General features: G+C 34.7%; 1 protein-coding gene across 1 annotated transcript in view; it reads left to right on the forward strand.

Moving 5' to 3' along the window:
• The first annotated feature begins 6,192 nt into the window (after positions 1–6,192).
• ATP6V1H (ATPase H+ transporting V1 subunit H) overlaps positions 6,193–16,095 on the forward strand; it is a 132,942-nt gene continuing 123,039 nt past the window's right edge. Inside the window, exon 1 of the mRNA XM_074203694.1 lies at positions 6,193–6,414. The gene's annotated coding sequence lies outside the window, so the exon portion shown is untranslated. The remainder of the gene's footprint in view (positions 6,415–16,095) is intronic.

Below are 16,095 nucleotides of genomic sequence, written 5' to 3' on the forward strand. Positions count from 1 at the left end.
GATAGGCAGAGAGTTTGTAAGTGCTTCCTAAAGTATGTTCAGTGATCGCCACTGTACAATCTACAATCATATATATATATATATATATATATATATATATATATATATATATGGACTGGGGGTCTGGTCGTCAGGCCTTGGAGTATCATCTTCTGAATTATGCTGATATTGGTCACAGTAAATAGACTATTCATAGCTACCTGTCTCTCCTCATATACCCATCAATATAGAGGAAAACTACCAGTACCATACAATTCATTTAGATGTAAAATAAAAATGATACTTATACTGTTGTTATAAGGAAAGAATATGAATTAATATTATTCATTTTTTATGGGAACATGAAATTTACATTTGTGGTTCACTCAGATCAACAGCAGTTTTGGAATGAGCAATAGTCTGAACAATCAGAGATGTGGATTCCAGCTTTACCTCTACTTATTCGAAGGAGTTGGATTTCACTGGTGTAAATACTCCCTCCACTACTACAGACTGACACATTTCATATGTTAGTAGTCTTTAGGAGCTACTATGGCAGAAAAAATTCATCATCTGATGGTGAGCCTCTTCAAATTTAATAAAGATGATCCTCAGATACTAGGCTATTGCTGGACCCACATCAGTTTTTATTTGCTTAAAATGAAAAAGGGAATAGGAATTGAAATTTGGCTCATATTCATCTGAGAATCAAAGAACTTGTAGAATTGTTGTTGATATGGGCTTTGTGAAAGTCAAATGAGATAATAAATTTAAGCACTTTGTAAACATTAAAGTGATATATATATCAATTATTATCAATTATTATTATTATTGGTTAGCCTACAGTTAACAAGTTTCCACTATTATGAAGAATTAATTCTGAGTCTTACATTGCACTTCCATTCAAGCAATGTTTATAGAGTAATATGGGGATGTGCTAGGAAATGTTTAACAATTTGGCTCTCTTCCCACCAAAAACTATGCACATGCATTTTTAAGTTGATTCTGTATTAGTAACACATTCCTAAGTTGACAATCAACAAAAATATAAATTGCAAACTGATTTGTAGGATTGCTACTTTTTAAGGTGTAAAATGTTCACTGAAAATTAACGATCCCTTAGTTACAGTCCTTAAAGATATTTAATTCTAGCATATCTTACATATGGGAAAAACAGGGTCCAATGATGATTACATTTTCTGACTTGCCATGTTCATGCTAGGCAATAAATTTGTTTAAGATTTTGGAGTAATAGGGTCTTGGACTTAGTTAATCTTACTGGACTTATTTCCAGTAGTTTTGAGTTCTGTGACTCTGAGAGAATCCATATAGATAACAATAAACATGATAATGATAATCTAAAAGAAAAGACAAATTGCTATGATTATACCTTAAAAATTATGGTTACAGGTCAGCTAGGTAGTGTAGTGGATAGAGCACCTGTCCTAGGGTCAGGAGGACCTGAGTTCAAATATGGCCTCAGACAATAATTACCTCCCTGTGTGACCTTGGGCAAGACACATAACCCCATTGCCTTGCTAAAAAAACAAAAGAAAAAATATTATGGTCATTAGATAACTATCTGGCCTTTTTTATAGACCAAAGAATTGTATGAATCTTAGTACTATGATTTCCTATAAAAAGCTAGAGTGAAGATTCTTGGATGCCAAGAAACATTAAAGATCCCATGATTTTCACTTTCACCCCCATTTTCAGAAAGAAAAAAATTTATCCATGCAATTAAAAAAAAGTGTTTCCTGGAGCTACTTCAGACTAATTTCAAAATTTTTTTTTTTTAGGTTTTTGCAAGGCAATGGGGTTAAGTGGCTTTGCCCAAGGTCACACAGCTAGGTAATTATTAAGTGTCTGAGACTGGATTTGAACTCAGGTACTTCTGACTCCAGGGCCAGTGCTCTATCCACTGTCCTAATTTCAAAATCTTCAATGAAAGTAAACCCAATATCATATCTTGAATGCTATAACTTTCAGCAGACAAGAAGTGAAGAGGGCCAAGAGTTAATTGCCCAGAACTTTTAATATAAAAGGAGTTGTTGGGTCATTTATACTGTTTCCAATATTATCTTCCTTCCAATAATTTACTTTAATGGTATGAATAAAAATGCTTTATTCTAGCTTGTACAGTCACAGAAGATGCACATACAAGAAAATAGTTATATCAATGGACATAAATAGAAAATTATTAGGATGGTCTGTGTGGATTTTTTTCAATAGCACCTTATTTTGATTGCTTTTACCTGTGTCATGCTCCTAAATGTTAAAGAACTATAAATTTATACCTGTAAAAGTGAGGCTAAATGATGGATCAAGTCAGTCTATTATTGTTGCTGTTACTGCTATTATGATAGTTATAATATGGTTATTATTATGATTGTTATGGCTATACTTATTTTTGCTATTATTCTGGCTTATTGCTTACTGACACTTCAAGTGTATCCCTCATTTTGAGAGACTCCTTTCTAAAGCTCTGTATTGATTATAGTTTATTACTATAATCCTTTTTTGCTTGCATGTTAAGAATTAATCTTTTTATTTTGAAGCATAACCTCTTATAGCCTCATTAAATTACTTGTTGAAAGTTCAGACATTTTCATTTTCTTCCTTCTATTTTCTGCAAAAAGCATTGCCCTCTCATTATGCTAGTTGCTTCTGCCCGGGTCATTCTAAAGACAGAATATCTGATAATATCCAAGTTGAGCAGATTGCCCACCCTGAGATATACATCAGCACCCAGTGTCACAGACTATATGTAGTTTAAGGTAATTATGAAAACTAATCCATTATAGATTTACCCCAGCCTAAAGTGCTCATGTTAAATACTGGTCAGGGATTGTAGAGGGCCAACCCCAGGGAGTGATATTCACATATACTTGGTGACTTTTTCCATCAAAAATATGTGTGGATTATTGCTCATTGTATGGATCTGTTGGCTCACCAGTGAACCCTGACCTAGGATAATCTGTGGCTTCAGAGGTGGTTGCAAAAGGTTTCTTTAATAGAGAAGTATGCAGATTTCTAAGAAGAAATATTGTAAATTTACCCAGGAAATTGTAAAACTGGTCTCCTTTAACCAGTCATTCCTGAGATAAGTTTTTGCTATAAAAAGTCTGGGTTTCCAAAAATAAAATTGGTAGATTTTCACTTCCCAACCTTTCATGTTTGGGTATGTTTGTCTACCCATGTGTCTCTCAGAAATTCATGTCCAGACACACACCAGAGCAATTGTGGGTGATAAGGGACTTAATTGTTTTTGCTTTTACTTTTTTTGTCTTTGTAGTTTTCGAAAGGCAATAGGGTTAAGTGGTTTGCCCAAGGTCACACAGCTAGGTAATTATTATGTGTCTAAGGCCAAATTTAAACTCAGGTCCTCCTGACTCTAGGGCTGGTGCTCTATCCATTGAGCCACCTAGCTGCCCCTAGGGACTTGAATAAATGACAAGTCTGAGTTTTATGTAAGACTAACTGAGATTGCAGAAAAGAAGCTCAACTAGAGTTATTCAGTACAATTAGCATTGCTTAAATCTTCTAGAAGACAAGAAGAATGGGGAGGGTGGGATTACTGATAAGAACTTTTATCAGAAGAAGAGTTGCTTTTTCCTCCACTACTCTCTCTCTCTGGACTTTTCCACTTTCCATCCAGCCCTACTGCCCCTCCTCTGATTGATGAGTTGGTTATAATTTCATGAAAACCTATGCTCACTTCTCCTGGGGTCTGTTATGACTCTTCAGTCACATGGGGAGTTTCCATTCCATTCTTCTGCTTTGTAACTCCCTTGTATGTGTTGTCTTCCCTCATTAGAATTGTAATCTCTTTGAGGATAGGCACTCTTTTTTCTCCCTTTGTATTTATATCCCAGTGGTTATCTAGGTTTTTCTATACAGTAAGTGATTGATAAATGCTCCACGTAGCTTTGTCATTTTTGTTTAGTCATGAACCTGTTGGTGGGGTTTTCTTGGGAAAGGGTTTCAAGTGGTTTCCTTTTCCAGTGAATTAAGGAAAAAAGATGTTAAATAACTTGCCCAGGGTTACATAGCTAGTATCTGAGATCAGATTCAAATCAGGTCTTCCTGACTGCAGGCTGCATTTTTCTCCACTGCATCATTTAAACACTTTTATTCTGGAAGACAACATGGAATCAGAGGCTGAATTTGCTCACTAGTGATGAAACTCAATAATTGATCCTGTCTTGTTTGTAATTTATAAACTCATTCATGCAAGTACACATGCACAAATATTTGTTAAAGATCTATGAGGTATAAGGACTCATTTCTAAAATATACAGAGAACTGAGTCATATTTTTAAAACAAAAAGCCATTCCCCAATTGACAAATGGTCAAAGGATATGCAAAGGCAATTTACAGATGAGGAGATCAAAGTAATCTATAGCCATATGAAAAAAATGCTCTAAATCATTATTAGAGAAATACAAATTAAAGCTTCTCTGAGGTACCACCTCACACCTCTCAGATTGGCCAGTATGACCAGGAAGGATAATGATCATTGTTGGAAGGGATGTGGAAAATCTGGGACACTATTACACTGTTGGTGGAGCTGTGAACTCATCCAACCCTTCTGGAGAGCTATTTGGAACTATGCCCAAAGGGCAACAAAAATGTGCAAACCCTTTGACCCAGCAATACCACTGCTGGGTCTATACCCTGAAGAGATGAGGAAAAAGGGTAAAAACATTACTTGTACAAAAATATTTATAGCAGCCCTGTTTGTGGTGGCAAAGAATTGAAAATCCAGTAAATGTCCTTCAATTGGGTAATGGCTTAGCAAACTTTGGTATATGTATGTCATGAAACACTATTGTTCTATTAGAAACCAGGAGGGACAGGATTTCAGGGAAACCTGGAGGGATTTGCATGAACTGATACTGAGTGAGATGAGCAGAACCAGAAAAACACTGTACACCCTAACAGCAACATGGGAGTGATGTTCAACCTTGAAGGACTTGCTCATTCCATCAGTGCAACAATTGGGAACAATTTTGGGCTGTCTGCAAAGGAGAGTACCATCTGTATCCAGATAAGGAACTGTGGAGTTTAAACAAAGTGCAAGGACTATTCCCTTTAATTTAGGAAAAAAACCCAGATATCTTATTGTCTGATCTTGTTACCTCTTAGACTTCTCTTCTCTTTAAGGATATGATTTCTCTCTCATCACACCCAATTTGGATCAAGGTACAACATGGAAACAAAATAAAGACTGATAGAGTGCTGCTATCTGTGGGGGAGTGGGGGGGGAGGGAAGCAAAAGATTGGGGGAAAATTGTAAAACTCAAATAATATCTTTAATAAAAATAAATTTAAAAAAAGATCTATGAGGTATATCGCATCATGTTTGGCACTATGGGAAATCGAAGAAGTATAATATGTGGTCTCTGACCACAAGGAATTTACAATCTAGTTGACAAGATAATCAATATTCATTGTGCGTCTATAAAAACTTAAGTGAATACAAAGCAAAGCTACAAAGGCTACAAAGGAAGTCACAAGGCATTGTGTGCAAAATGAGGTTTCATGGAAAGTTATAGTTCATTGAAGAGGTTTGATGACTTAAAGACTTAAAAAAGTCAAGTGGATCAGTAACTCTTTAAAACACTTACTCTATTATAAAACATTTTATTTAAAAAATGTTTTTAATTGGATCTGGATTTTTTTTTGACATCGGGAACTGTAACTCTGTACCAGGAGAGATTCCAATGTGTTTAGCACTTACAACCTTATAATGGTATCTGAGGTCCTTAAAGGTTCAATGAGTTTTCCAGGGTCTCAAGGCACTCTGAGGTGGAATTAGAACATGTATCTTCCTGATTCTGATACAGTTCTGGATACACTCTGACATGCTGTATTTCATCATCTTATGTTTTAACTCACATAAGGAAAACCTTAAGGAGATGCTAGAGGCAGCTGAGCTGTCAAAAGGAATGATACAGTTAAGGAAGATATCAGAGACTCTACTGCCACTTCAGCATCAGCACCAAGGAAGGAATGCCACCAAGCAACTTCAAATAAGGAGATTCCATTCATTCTGGTGACGGCTCCATAGAGTTATAGAGGAAGACTTGGAATCTTGCTGAGCTCCTCTGATTGGTTTTCCAACTTTGATGTCACAGGCAGAGATCCTTTGGGGATTGTTTAATAGTGCTTTATAAACAGTGCTTATAGAATGCTTTAGATATAGATGGGGTGTAGGTGGGATGTAAGGTAGACTCCTACAAATGAGCAGTAGGAATCCCAGAGAGATTACCCAAAGCATAGTGGTTTTCTGGAATCCTAAAAAAGGAAAAAGAACTTGAGTTGAGACTGGAAAGATATTTAAATAAGATTTGAGTAGACAAAAAGAAGGCAGTAAAGTATTTTGACCAAAGTCATGGAGATGGAAAAGAGCACTGTGGGTTCAAGGAATTGTAAGTATTTAGACACATTGTTAAATAGAAGATTCATGCCAGAGAACAGTTAGAGATGACATTGTAAAACTAGGTTGGGAACAGATTTTGGAGGCCTTTACATATCAGGCAAAGTTTTTCCAATAACAATGTATGACTGGCAGAGCTGGACTATTAGGAAAGCTGAGAGAGCATGTGATATTAATACTGTTGAACTGTGGTGCTGGAAAAGACTTTTGGGAGTCTACTGGACAGCAATGAGATCACATCATTCAATACTTAAAGCAATTCAGGCTATTCACTAGAAAGTCAAATACTGAAGTTAGGCTTAAATTCTTTGGACAAATAATGAGAAGACAGAACCCAATGGAAATGACCCTGATGTTGGGAAAGATCAAAGGTAAAAGGAAAAGGGAACATCAGAGGATGAGATGAATAGCTAGTGCCATGGAAACAACCTGAACTTAGACATACTTTGAGAGTTAGTGGAGAATAAAGGGTTTGGCATAGTATGGTCCATGGGTGTCATGAAGTTTTGCACATGACTAAACTATTGAACAATGGCAACAAGGACTTCAAATTTTATATTATAAATAGAATAATTCTAGGCTTTTAAGCAAACAGCAATGAAGGAAATATGTCACTTAGGAAGATTAATCCTAAATTGTGTAAAATAATAGAATGACTGCAAGAGGATAAAGTGTATAGGATGTACTATATTAGAGGCAAGGATAAAAATCAGAAAATTGTAGTAATCTAGGAATCAATCTATACCTTTTTGTTATCAGATTTATAGGACCTTAAAAACAGACTATGTTGAGTAGAGAGAGCAACAGTTCAGGGACATCAGTTTAGAGAGTCATAACCTCAAAGACCTAGAAGTAGAGGGAACCTCAGAGGCAATTACCCAACTTCATTTTACAGGTGAGGAAACTGAAGCAAAGGAAGATGAAGTGCTTGGTCTAAGGTGTCACAAGCAGAGCTAGGAATTGAAAAACAAGTCTTCTGAATTCAGTGCAAGTTCTCTTATTACTTTACCAAGTGACTTGGGTAATATTAGTCAGTCTATTTCAGAGACTCAGTGAATCTTCCTGCTTCTCAAAATTTGACAAATAGCTATTAGAGGCATTAGGTATTAGGAGGGATTCAGAATAACATAAAGCATGATCCATTCCCTTAAAAAAAATTATAATCTGTAGTCAGACAACTGAAAATGACTGAACAATGTCAACTGGACCAAACTGGCCTCTAACCTGTGGATGATCACAGCTGAACAAAGCAGGCTAAAAAGAGAAAAGTCAGGAATGAAATAGAAACTTAAGTGAGGGAAATAGTTTCCAAGCAAGGAGGGATCTAGTCACATACTGGGGAACCTACAGCAGCGTGGAGAGATCTCAATACTTATACGAATGGGGCAGCTAGGTGGTGCAGTGGATAGAACACCAGCCCTGGAATCAGGAGGACCTGAGTTTAAATCTGGTCTCAGACACATAATTACCTAACTTTGTGTGATCTTGGGCAAGTAAATTAACCCCACTGTCTTGCAAAAAAACTAAAAAAAAATACTTATACAAATGACTGCACAGTGAATTGCAGCTGCAATCAAAGGATTGTTGCTATGCCAAGTTTAGAACACAGCTCACAGGATGTCTCCTAAGAGTATCTTAACAACAAAAACAACAAATATGGGGCGGCTAGGTGGCACAGCAGATAGAGCACTGGCCCTGGAGTCAGGAGTACTTGAGTTCAAATGTGACCTCAGACACTTAATAATTACCTAGCTGTGTGGTCTTGAGCAAGCCATTTAACCTCATTGCCATGTAAAAACCTAAAAAAACCAAACCAAAACAAAACAAAAGAAAATCACAACAAATATAAGAGAATACCTAAGACAAATAGAATTGAACATTCTTTTATAGTCTTTTAAAAAAGTACCTGTGAGTCTTATGTAACTTTTGTTTCTGAGTCTCAACATTAAGGATCAATAAGAAACTGACTATACTTTGGAAAAGTTCTTGATTTTTCTTTATGCAGGAAAGATGGGACAAACTATGTCTAAGACAGGATTAGCTATACTCTTTGAAAAATATATAGCTCACAATAATGAGTGAAGGAGGAAGTGGGTTTTACTGAAATATTGGATAAAACAAATAGAACCCTTGAAAAAGAAAACAAACCTGTAGCAAGCAGACATCTTAGCAAAGAATTCCCTTGTCTTTTTGAGCAAGAAAAGCAATTACCCTTCCCCCACTTGTCTCTTCCCCCCTCCCCCCCCAATCATTGAGACAAAACTCCTTTAGTCTTTGTAGAGGTTTTGCTACTAAAGGGGAAAACTTCAAGGTTTTTTTTCCTTGGAGGAAATATTACTCTTGCAGAGTATCATGATTCTGTTGATGTAATATCAGAAGATTAATTTCTTTTTACTGAATCTAGTCCAGATTAGCTTCTGGATATCAAACTTGGACAGTTTTGTTTGTTTCAGTTTTGTTGGGTCTCTTTAAACTCCAGATTTAGGAATAATGATCCCAAATCTTTTTCTCTAATACTTCAGAGGAATGTTCTCTATCTAAGGGAGCACTCTACTGTTCTTTTTTTCTTGTTATTCTGCATATCTGACTCTTATTCTTTGACAGGCAAAACATCTTCATTGCACTTTCCTTGCTCAAAGGACAAGAAGATTCTTTACTTTGGAAAGATATCTGCTACTAGAGGGTTTGTTTTCTTTTCCAGGGTTTTATATATATATATATATATATATATGTATCATATATATATATATTTTTTTTCTTCATTATTTCAATAAATTTCAATAATTCCATTGGTTCTTAAATACTTGGTTGCTCACTTAAGACAAGGACTTTAAACACTCTTGGCTAGTTACCCTTGCTCCTTAAGGTAAGACTAATTTTGTAGCAGTTTCCAACACTTGCTACATCTAAATGAACACTTTATTTTATTTTTATTTTTATTTTTTTTAAATGAACACTTTAACACCAGTTACTACTCTTAACTCTGAAGGTATTTCTTTCCCTAGATAAAAACATAGCTATATCATTTATCTCCATTTATATTTTTTTTCTCTGATCAATATCAAAGAATCCAATGTGGTAAGGCCAGTATAAAGAGATATTTGGAAATCACAGGGCAAAAATACCAGGTGAATGAAAATGATCTAAAGAATTGGCTTTGTATTTTTCTTAGGCTTGATGTTTGCATTTGTTAATCAGGAATGTTGTAATTATCAGTTAAAGGTTATTGATTAGATAGAATAGATAAGGTAGTCTTATCTCAGCAAAATGCAAGATTTATCATAAATTAAACTTACTTTAGAAATCCTCAGTGAGGGAGCCTCCAGCAGAGTCAATAGATGTAACAAAATAGGCAGTTAGTCACAGGAATTACTCAGGAGGTTTAGGAAAAAATTCCCCCCCAAAAGTCAAAGGATGTATCTTCTAGGAAGGAAATTCAATGGAAATTTTGAGTGACTTGCAGAATATGTAATGTTTATATTTCTAGCATTATCAAATAACACATATACATGTTAAATGCTAAGTATCAATTGATCTCCTTTCCTAGAGGAGGGGGGAAAAGGTTGGCAGAACACATTTCTGCTCACTACAGAAAGTGAAGTGTTCAGTAGTTAACAAATGCTTCAGTGCAGTGGTGTCAAACTCAAATAGAAATGGGATCCCTTTGGACTTTATATTGATTTAGAAACCGACAAATTAACATCTTTATTGTATCGTATTTTTATTTATTTTTAACATTTCCTAATTACATTTTAGCCTGCTTTAGACTGAACTGGGGAGTTTGGCAGTCTCTTGCTTGATGTGAGTTTAATTACCTCTGCTTAGGAAATGTAAACAGGTTTTTACTCTACATTGGCTGATATGTGAAAAAGATACACAATTGCTCATTAACTTGTGCCTTTCAATTTTGGAATATGGTGACAATTTGAATAGTCACAACCTGTTCATTTAATTCAGGTATCAGTTGAAAGGCTTACTACTTAAAAATGACTTCCGCCTGAAGCATTTAGAAAAGAGCAAGCAATATTCTTATGGTTCAACTTGCTGTAAAGAACTTTAATCTGAGTCTTTGGAATCTAGAGAAAACACAAGAGTAGACTTGTGTAGAGTTAGCACATAGCAGTTATTTGGAATATTGAATAAACTACTAAATAGTCCTAGAGAATGGTTGTGGCCCTGCAGAGATAGCATGTGTTTGCTGACTAGAGAGCAGTTAGTTGGATTTTTGGACAGGACTTAGATGCTTTTTCATTGGTTGACCAGGAAGACAAGAGTGATAAAGAACTGAGGAAATGAGTTCTGAGGACATGTCCACAAATTACAGATGGACACTTAGTCTAAGACAATGGGATCATTATTGTAAATGAAGAGGAAACTACTTATAGATATCTCATTAGGATCAGGAAGTCTTCCAAGACTATTACAGTCTGAAGAGAACCTTTGATTGGAGAGGAGAAAAGGCTAAATCTTCTGTCTTATTCCAGTTTCCATAGCTATAAAATGAGCTGGAAAAGGAATAGGTAAACCACTCCAGTGTCTTTGCCAAGAAAACCGAAAATGAGATCACAAAGAGTCAGACGCGACTGAAAATAATTGAACAATGTTAACTGGACCAAACTGTCCTCTAACCTGTGACAAGAGAGAGCATCAGTATGGTACCCTGGCCATCCACAGACTGGATATGTGATGTTGTATACAACACACAAATTGCCTTCTTTCCTAGAGGAGGCAGTGAAAGGAATACATCTTGATTCTCTAAGTAATTGGGGAGAATACAGTGTTTCTTGAAAGAATGGAAAAGATGTTTAAAAAAACAGAAGAAAAAGTATGTGAATAGGTTAAAAAAAGAATTCTAAATTGCATCAAGATTTTGGAATGCCACAAGTTGTAACACTGAGCAGGAAGTGAAAAAAGACATTGAACATTTATTTAATTCTAAGTTATATGAGGATCTTTCTGTAGAGGATAGTGAGGGATCATTTTTAGAAGAAAGTAACTTCTTGTACTATAACAATGGATCCACATGATCATCAGTGAATGTCAGAGAAAGAAAAGAAAAGGTGACTCTTTGAGCAATACTAAAAAAGTTATTTGTTGGTCTGATAATAGAGATGTTTCTTCTCTTTCTAGGGGGCACATGTATGGAATATGAACCCCTTGAGACTTATAAAAAAGTGATATCTTTTATGGAGATTAATAAATAATATCTATTATGGAGGTAATATAGCTAGAAGGAATGTGGAAAGCACTGGTAAGAATTATGCTGTCCAGAGGATTTAATCTGAAGAACCTAATTTGGAATCATATTTGCCTGGAGTTTTGCAAATCATATTGAAATTATAGTACAGGGGTGTCTAGATGGAGAGTAACAACAGCATTCAGAAACAACTTTTGACAAAGTTTATTACTATTCACAAATGGAAGAAGAGAACAATTATTAGCAGGAACAGTTTCAGAGGACAGCACATAGTAGAGAGGAGGGTGTAAAATATAGAGTTTAGACAAAGAACTCTAATTTCATCAGTGGAAGACTGTCCTTTTAGCTGTAGAACCAGTAAAGAGAAGTATTTTCTAAATTACTGAATAAAGATTGAGGAATTAGGTTTGTACCAATCCAGAAAGAGGCTGAATGCCCAGTGCTTGGGTTTATTAACCTTCATACACTTTTCATACTGGGGGTTGGGGTCATACCAGTTAAACTGATTTAAAAGATTTATTTAAAATGAAAAAGCAATGAGATGGGAAAAAATTCCTTTCACATAGATCTGCCAAGTTTAAAATAAACAATTAAGTTTACAATGGACATACATAGGCAGCTTTTATTTTGCCTCACAGAAAATTCATAGAATGTAAAAGATTCACAGGAGCTAATTAAACAATCCACACAATTTTCCTCCCTCTTCAATGTGTCCTACTTTTCTACTCTTCAAATTCTTTTAAGTTAGTATCAGTCCAGGGTTTGAACTCTGTTTGGAAGTGAGATGAGCTTGGGGTTACCAGGGGAAACCTTGAGATTCTGAAAAATGTTTTCCTTACAGGATCTTGTGCCATTCACCCCCCCCCATTCCTCTCTAAGAATCAGAACACCACTCTGTGCTTTGGGTTTTCCAATACATGGCAAAAGTTTTGGAGCTGCAGGACAAGTAATCTTCTCAACAGTCTTAGGCCATCGAAGTAATTCAGGTATACTCAGGAATAAATTATAAATCTTCTGCTTCATGTCATGAATTTAATATTATTAGCTACTCTAGCATGTCGTGACACTTTTTTTTCCCTCCCAGGGGAACAATGCTCAGAAATTCCCTTTGTCCCTATAAATTGGTAGATCTCTAGACTCCTGAATTTGGGGTTATTCACTAAGCATCCCTTGAGGTTGGTGAAAAAAATCTCCCTCCTCTGGCTAGGAGGCTAGATTCTGGAATCACCTTGCCTAGGAAATATCTTAACTAGGAAGCAAGGGGTTAGGGATAAAGAATGAGCAGGTCTCCTGACTTTTTTTTTAATTTAATTTTAATTAAATTTTCCAATTATAAGTAAAGATAGTTTTCAACATTCATTCTTGTATGTTCTTTCTCTGGCTATTGGGATGACATTTTCTATCACAAGTCTTTAGAATTGTCTTTGATCACTATTGCTTGAGAAGAGCTAATTCTATCAATAGTCTAGCATTATAAAATGTTGCTGTTATTATATATAATGTTCTGTTTGATCTACTCATTTCATTCTGCCTCAATTCATGTAAATACTTCCAGGTTTTTCTGAAATCTACCTGCTTATCATTTCTTATAGAACAATAATATTCCATTATACTCATATACCACAATTTGTTCAGCCATTTCCCAATTGATAAACATCCCGTTTAACATCCAATTCTTTGCCATCATAAAAATAACTGCCATGAATATTTTTGAACATGTGCATCTTTTCCCCCATTTCTAAGATCTCTTTGGGATACGTTCCTAGTAATGGTATTGCTGGATCAAAGAATTTGTAAAGTTTTATAACCTTTTGAGCAAAATTCCAAATTGCTCTACAGTTTGATTGAATCAGTTTACAACTCCACCAAGAGGGCTCACTTTCATTACTGCTTGTACAGTCATGTTCAACTCTTTGTGATCCCATCATAGGGTTTTCTTGGCAAAGATACTTCAGTAAGTTGCCATTTCCTTCATCAGTGGATTGTTAGAGTACGTGATTTACTTCCACATACAACTAGTGAATGTCTGAGGCCAGATTTGAACTAAAGTCTTCCTAACTCCAGACCCATGCTTCTATCCACTAGTTATCTTTAGGAGGCAATCCTAAGGATAATGACTATAAGTATACAGGCTCACTTAGAATTGGTTCAGACATAGTTCACCAACAGTACACTAGTTTACCTGTTTTTCCACAGCTTCTCCAACATTTTTCATTTTCTTCTTCAACAGTCTGATAAAGACAACTGAGACATTACTTGCATTTCTCTTATTACTAATTATCTAGAGCAGAGATACCTGCATAGATTTCCCCTCTAGTTTTCTCTTCCAATTTTTCTATATTAGGTTTCTTTATTCAAAAATTTAAATTTTATATAGCCAAAATTGTCCAGTTTATCTTGTGTGATCTTCTTTATCCCTTGTAGGTTATAAACTCTTCTCTTTTATATAATTGAAAGCTAATTTCTTCCTTGTTCCTCTAATTTATTTATGATGTAACTTTTTAATATCTAAATCATATACCTACTTGAATGACTCTGTTAAAGGTTTCATTTCTCAGCTAAATAAGGAACTTATTCAAATTTATAATACCCAGAGACATTCTATAGTAGATAGTCAACATTATGAACAGCTAGTTCTCTTCTTTCTTTTTTCTTTCATTTCAAAATTTTCTCTTTTCCTCTACCCATTATATATATGAAACTATGCAAAACAAATTTTTCTGCATTAGTCATGTTTCAGAAAAAAAAGGGAGGAAAAAAATAAAGGAAAACTATGCTTCAATCTTCAATCTTAATCTATCAGTTTTCCTCTCTGGAGGTAGATAGCATTTTTTCATCACAAATCCTTTGGAAATGTGATGGATCATTCACTGATCAGACTTATTAAGTGTTTTACAAGTCTTCACAACATTACTATTACTGTCTACACTATCTCCTGGTTCTGTTCATTTAACTTAGCATTACTTCTTAAATCTTTCCAGATTTTTTCTGAAAGCAGCATCCTTTTCATCATTTCTTGTAACAAAATAGTATTCCAACATATTCATATACCAAAATATGCCCTCAATTGATGGGTATTCCCTCCATTTCCAATTCTTTGCCACCACAAAAACAACTACTATAAATATTTTTTATTTATGAATTCTTTTCTTTTTTCTTTGATTCCCTTGGGGTATAGACCTTGTAGTGGTATTATTGGTTCAATGGTATGCAAAGTTTTATAGTCCTTTAAACATAGGTCCAAACTGGTCTGCAGAATAGTTGGACCAGTTCATTACTCTTCAACAGTACATATTTTTCCCATATCCCTTCCAACAATTCTTATTAGCAACTTCCAACATTAATTATTAGCAACTTGGGGCATTTTTCATTTAACTTTGATTTTCTATTTCTCTGAAAACTACCTGTTCATATTCTTTGATCATTTATCAGTTGGGGAATGACTCTTTTCAGAGAACCTGATGCAAATTTCCCTTCTTTGCCCTGAGTTTCCTTTTCTTCTAATTTTGACTAAATTAGTTTTGTCTCTGCAAAAGATTTGTAATTATATGTAATCAAAATTATTTTACCTCTAGTGGATCTCTCTATTTCATTTGGCCATGAACTCTTCCCCTATTTTCTCAAGTGATTTTTTCCCCCCATAATTTTTTAATTTGCTTATATTATCTTTTGTATCCAACCCCCCATGCACATTTTGAGCCAATCTTGGTATAAGATGTGAAGGTAGTGGTCTACACCTTGCTTCCATCAGAGTACTTTGCAATTTTCTCAGGAGTTTTGCCAAACAATTCTTGACCCTAAAACTGGGATCTTTAGATTTATCAAACCACCAAGTTACTGTGCTCAATTACTTCTGTGTATTGTGTACCTAATTTATTTCATTGGTCAACCACTGTTCTTTATCCAGTCCCAAATTGTTTTGATGATTACTGCTTCGAAATTTGTTAGTGCTAGGCCCATTCCTTTGCATTTTTTATTGATTCTCTCAATAATCTTGACCTTTTATTCTTCCAGATGAATTATGTTATAATTTCAATAAATAATTCTTTTATAGTTGGAATAGTTTGATACTGTGAATAAGTAAATTAATTTAGGTAATATTATCATTTTTATTATATTAGCTTTGATTTATCCATGAGCATTGAATATTTTTCTAATTATTTAGTTCTGTATTTGTACAAAGTTTTTATATGTTCTAAATGAATAGTTTTTTATTTTTTTTAAATTTTTATTTTTTATTTTTTATAACTATACATCATGAAAGCTTTTCAACATCTACCTGTATATTTATGTTACACATTTGTCTACCATCTTCATTTCCCATTTTCTTCCCTGTAACATGTTTACATATTAGTCCTTTTTGTTTATGAGGAATTAGGACTAAGGAAAAAGAAAGAAAACTATGTGATATGAAGGAAAAACATATGAGAAGTTTTGTTTTTAAGTGAACATAGTATCCATTCAGATTTTTTTGTT

Source organism: Macrotis lagotis, chromosome X (genome assembly GCF_037893015.1).
Source record: "Macrotis lagotis isolate mMagLag1 chromosome X, bilby.v1.9.chrom.fasta, whole genome shotgun sequence".
Taxonomy (NCBI): Eukaryota; Metazoa; Chordata; class Mammalia; order Peramelemorphia; family Peramelidae; genus Macrotis; species Macrotis lagotis.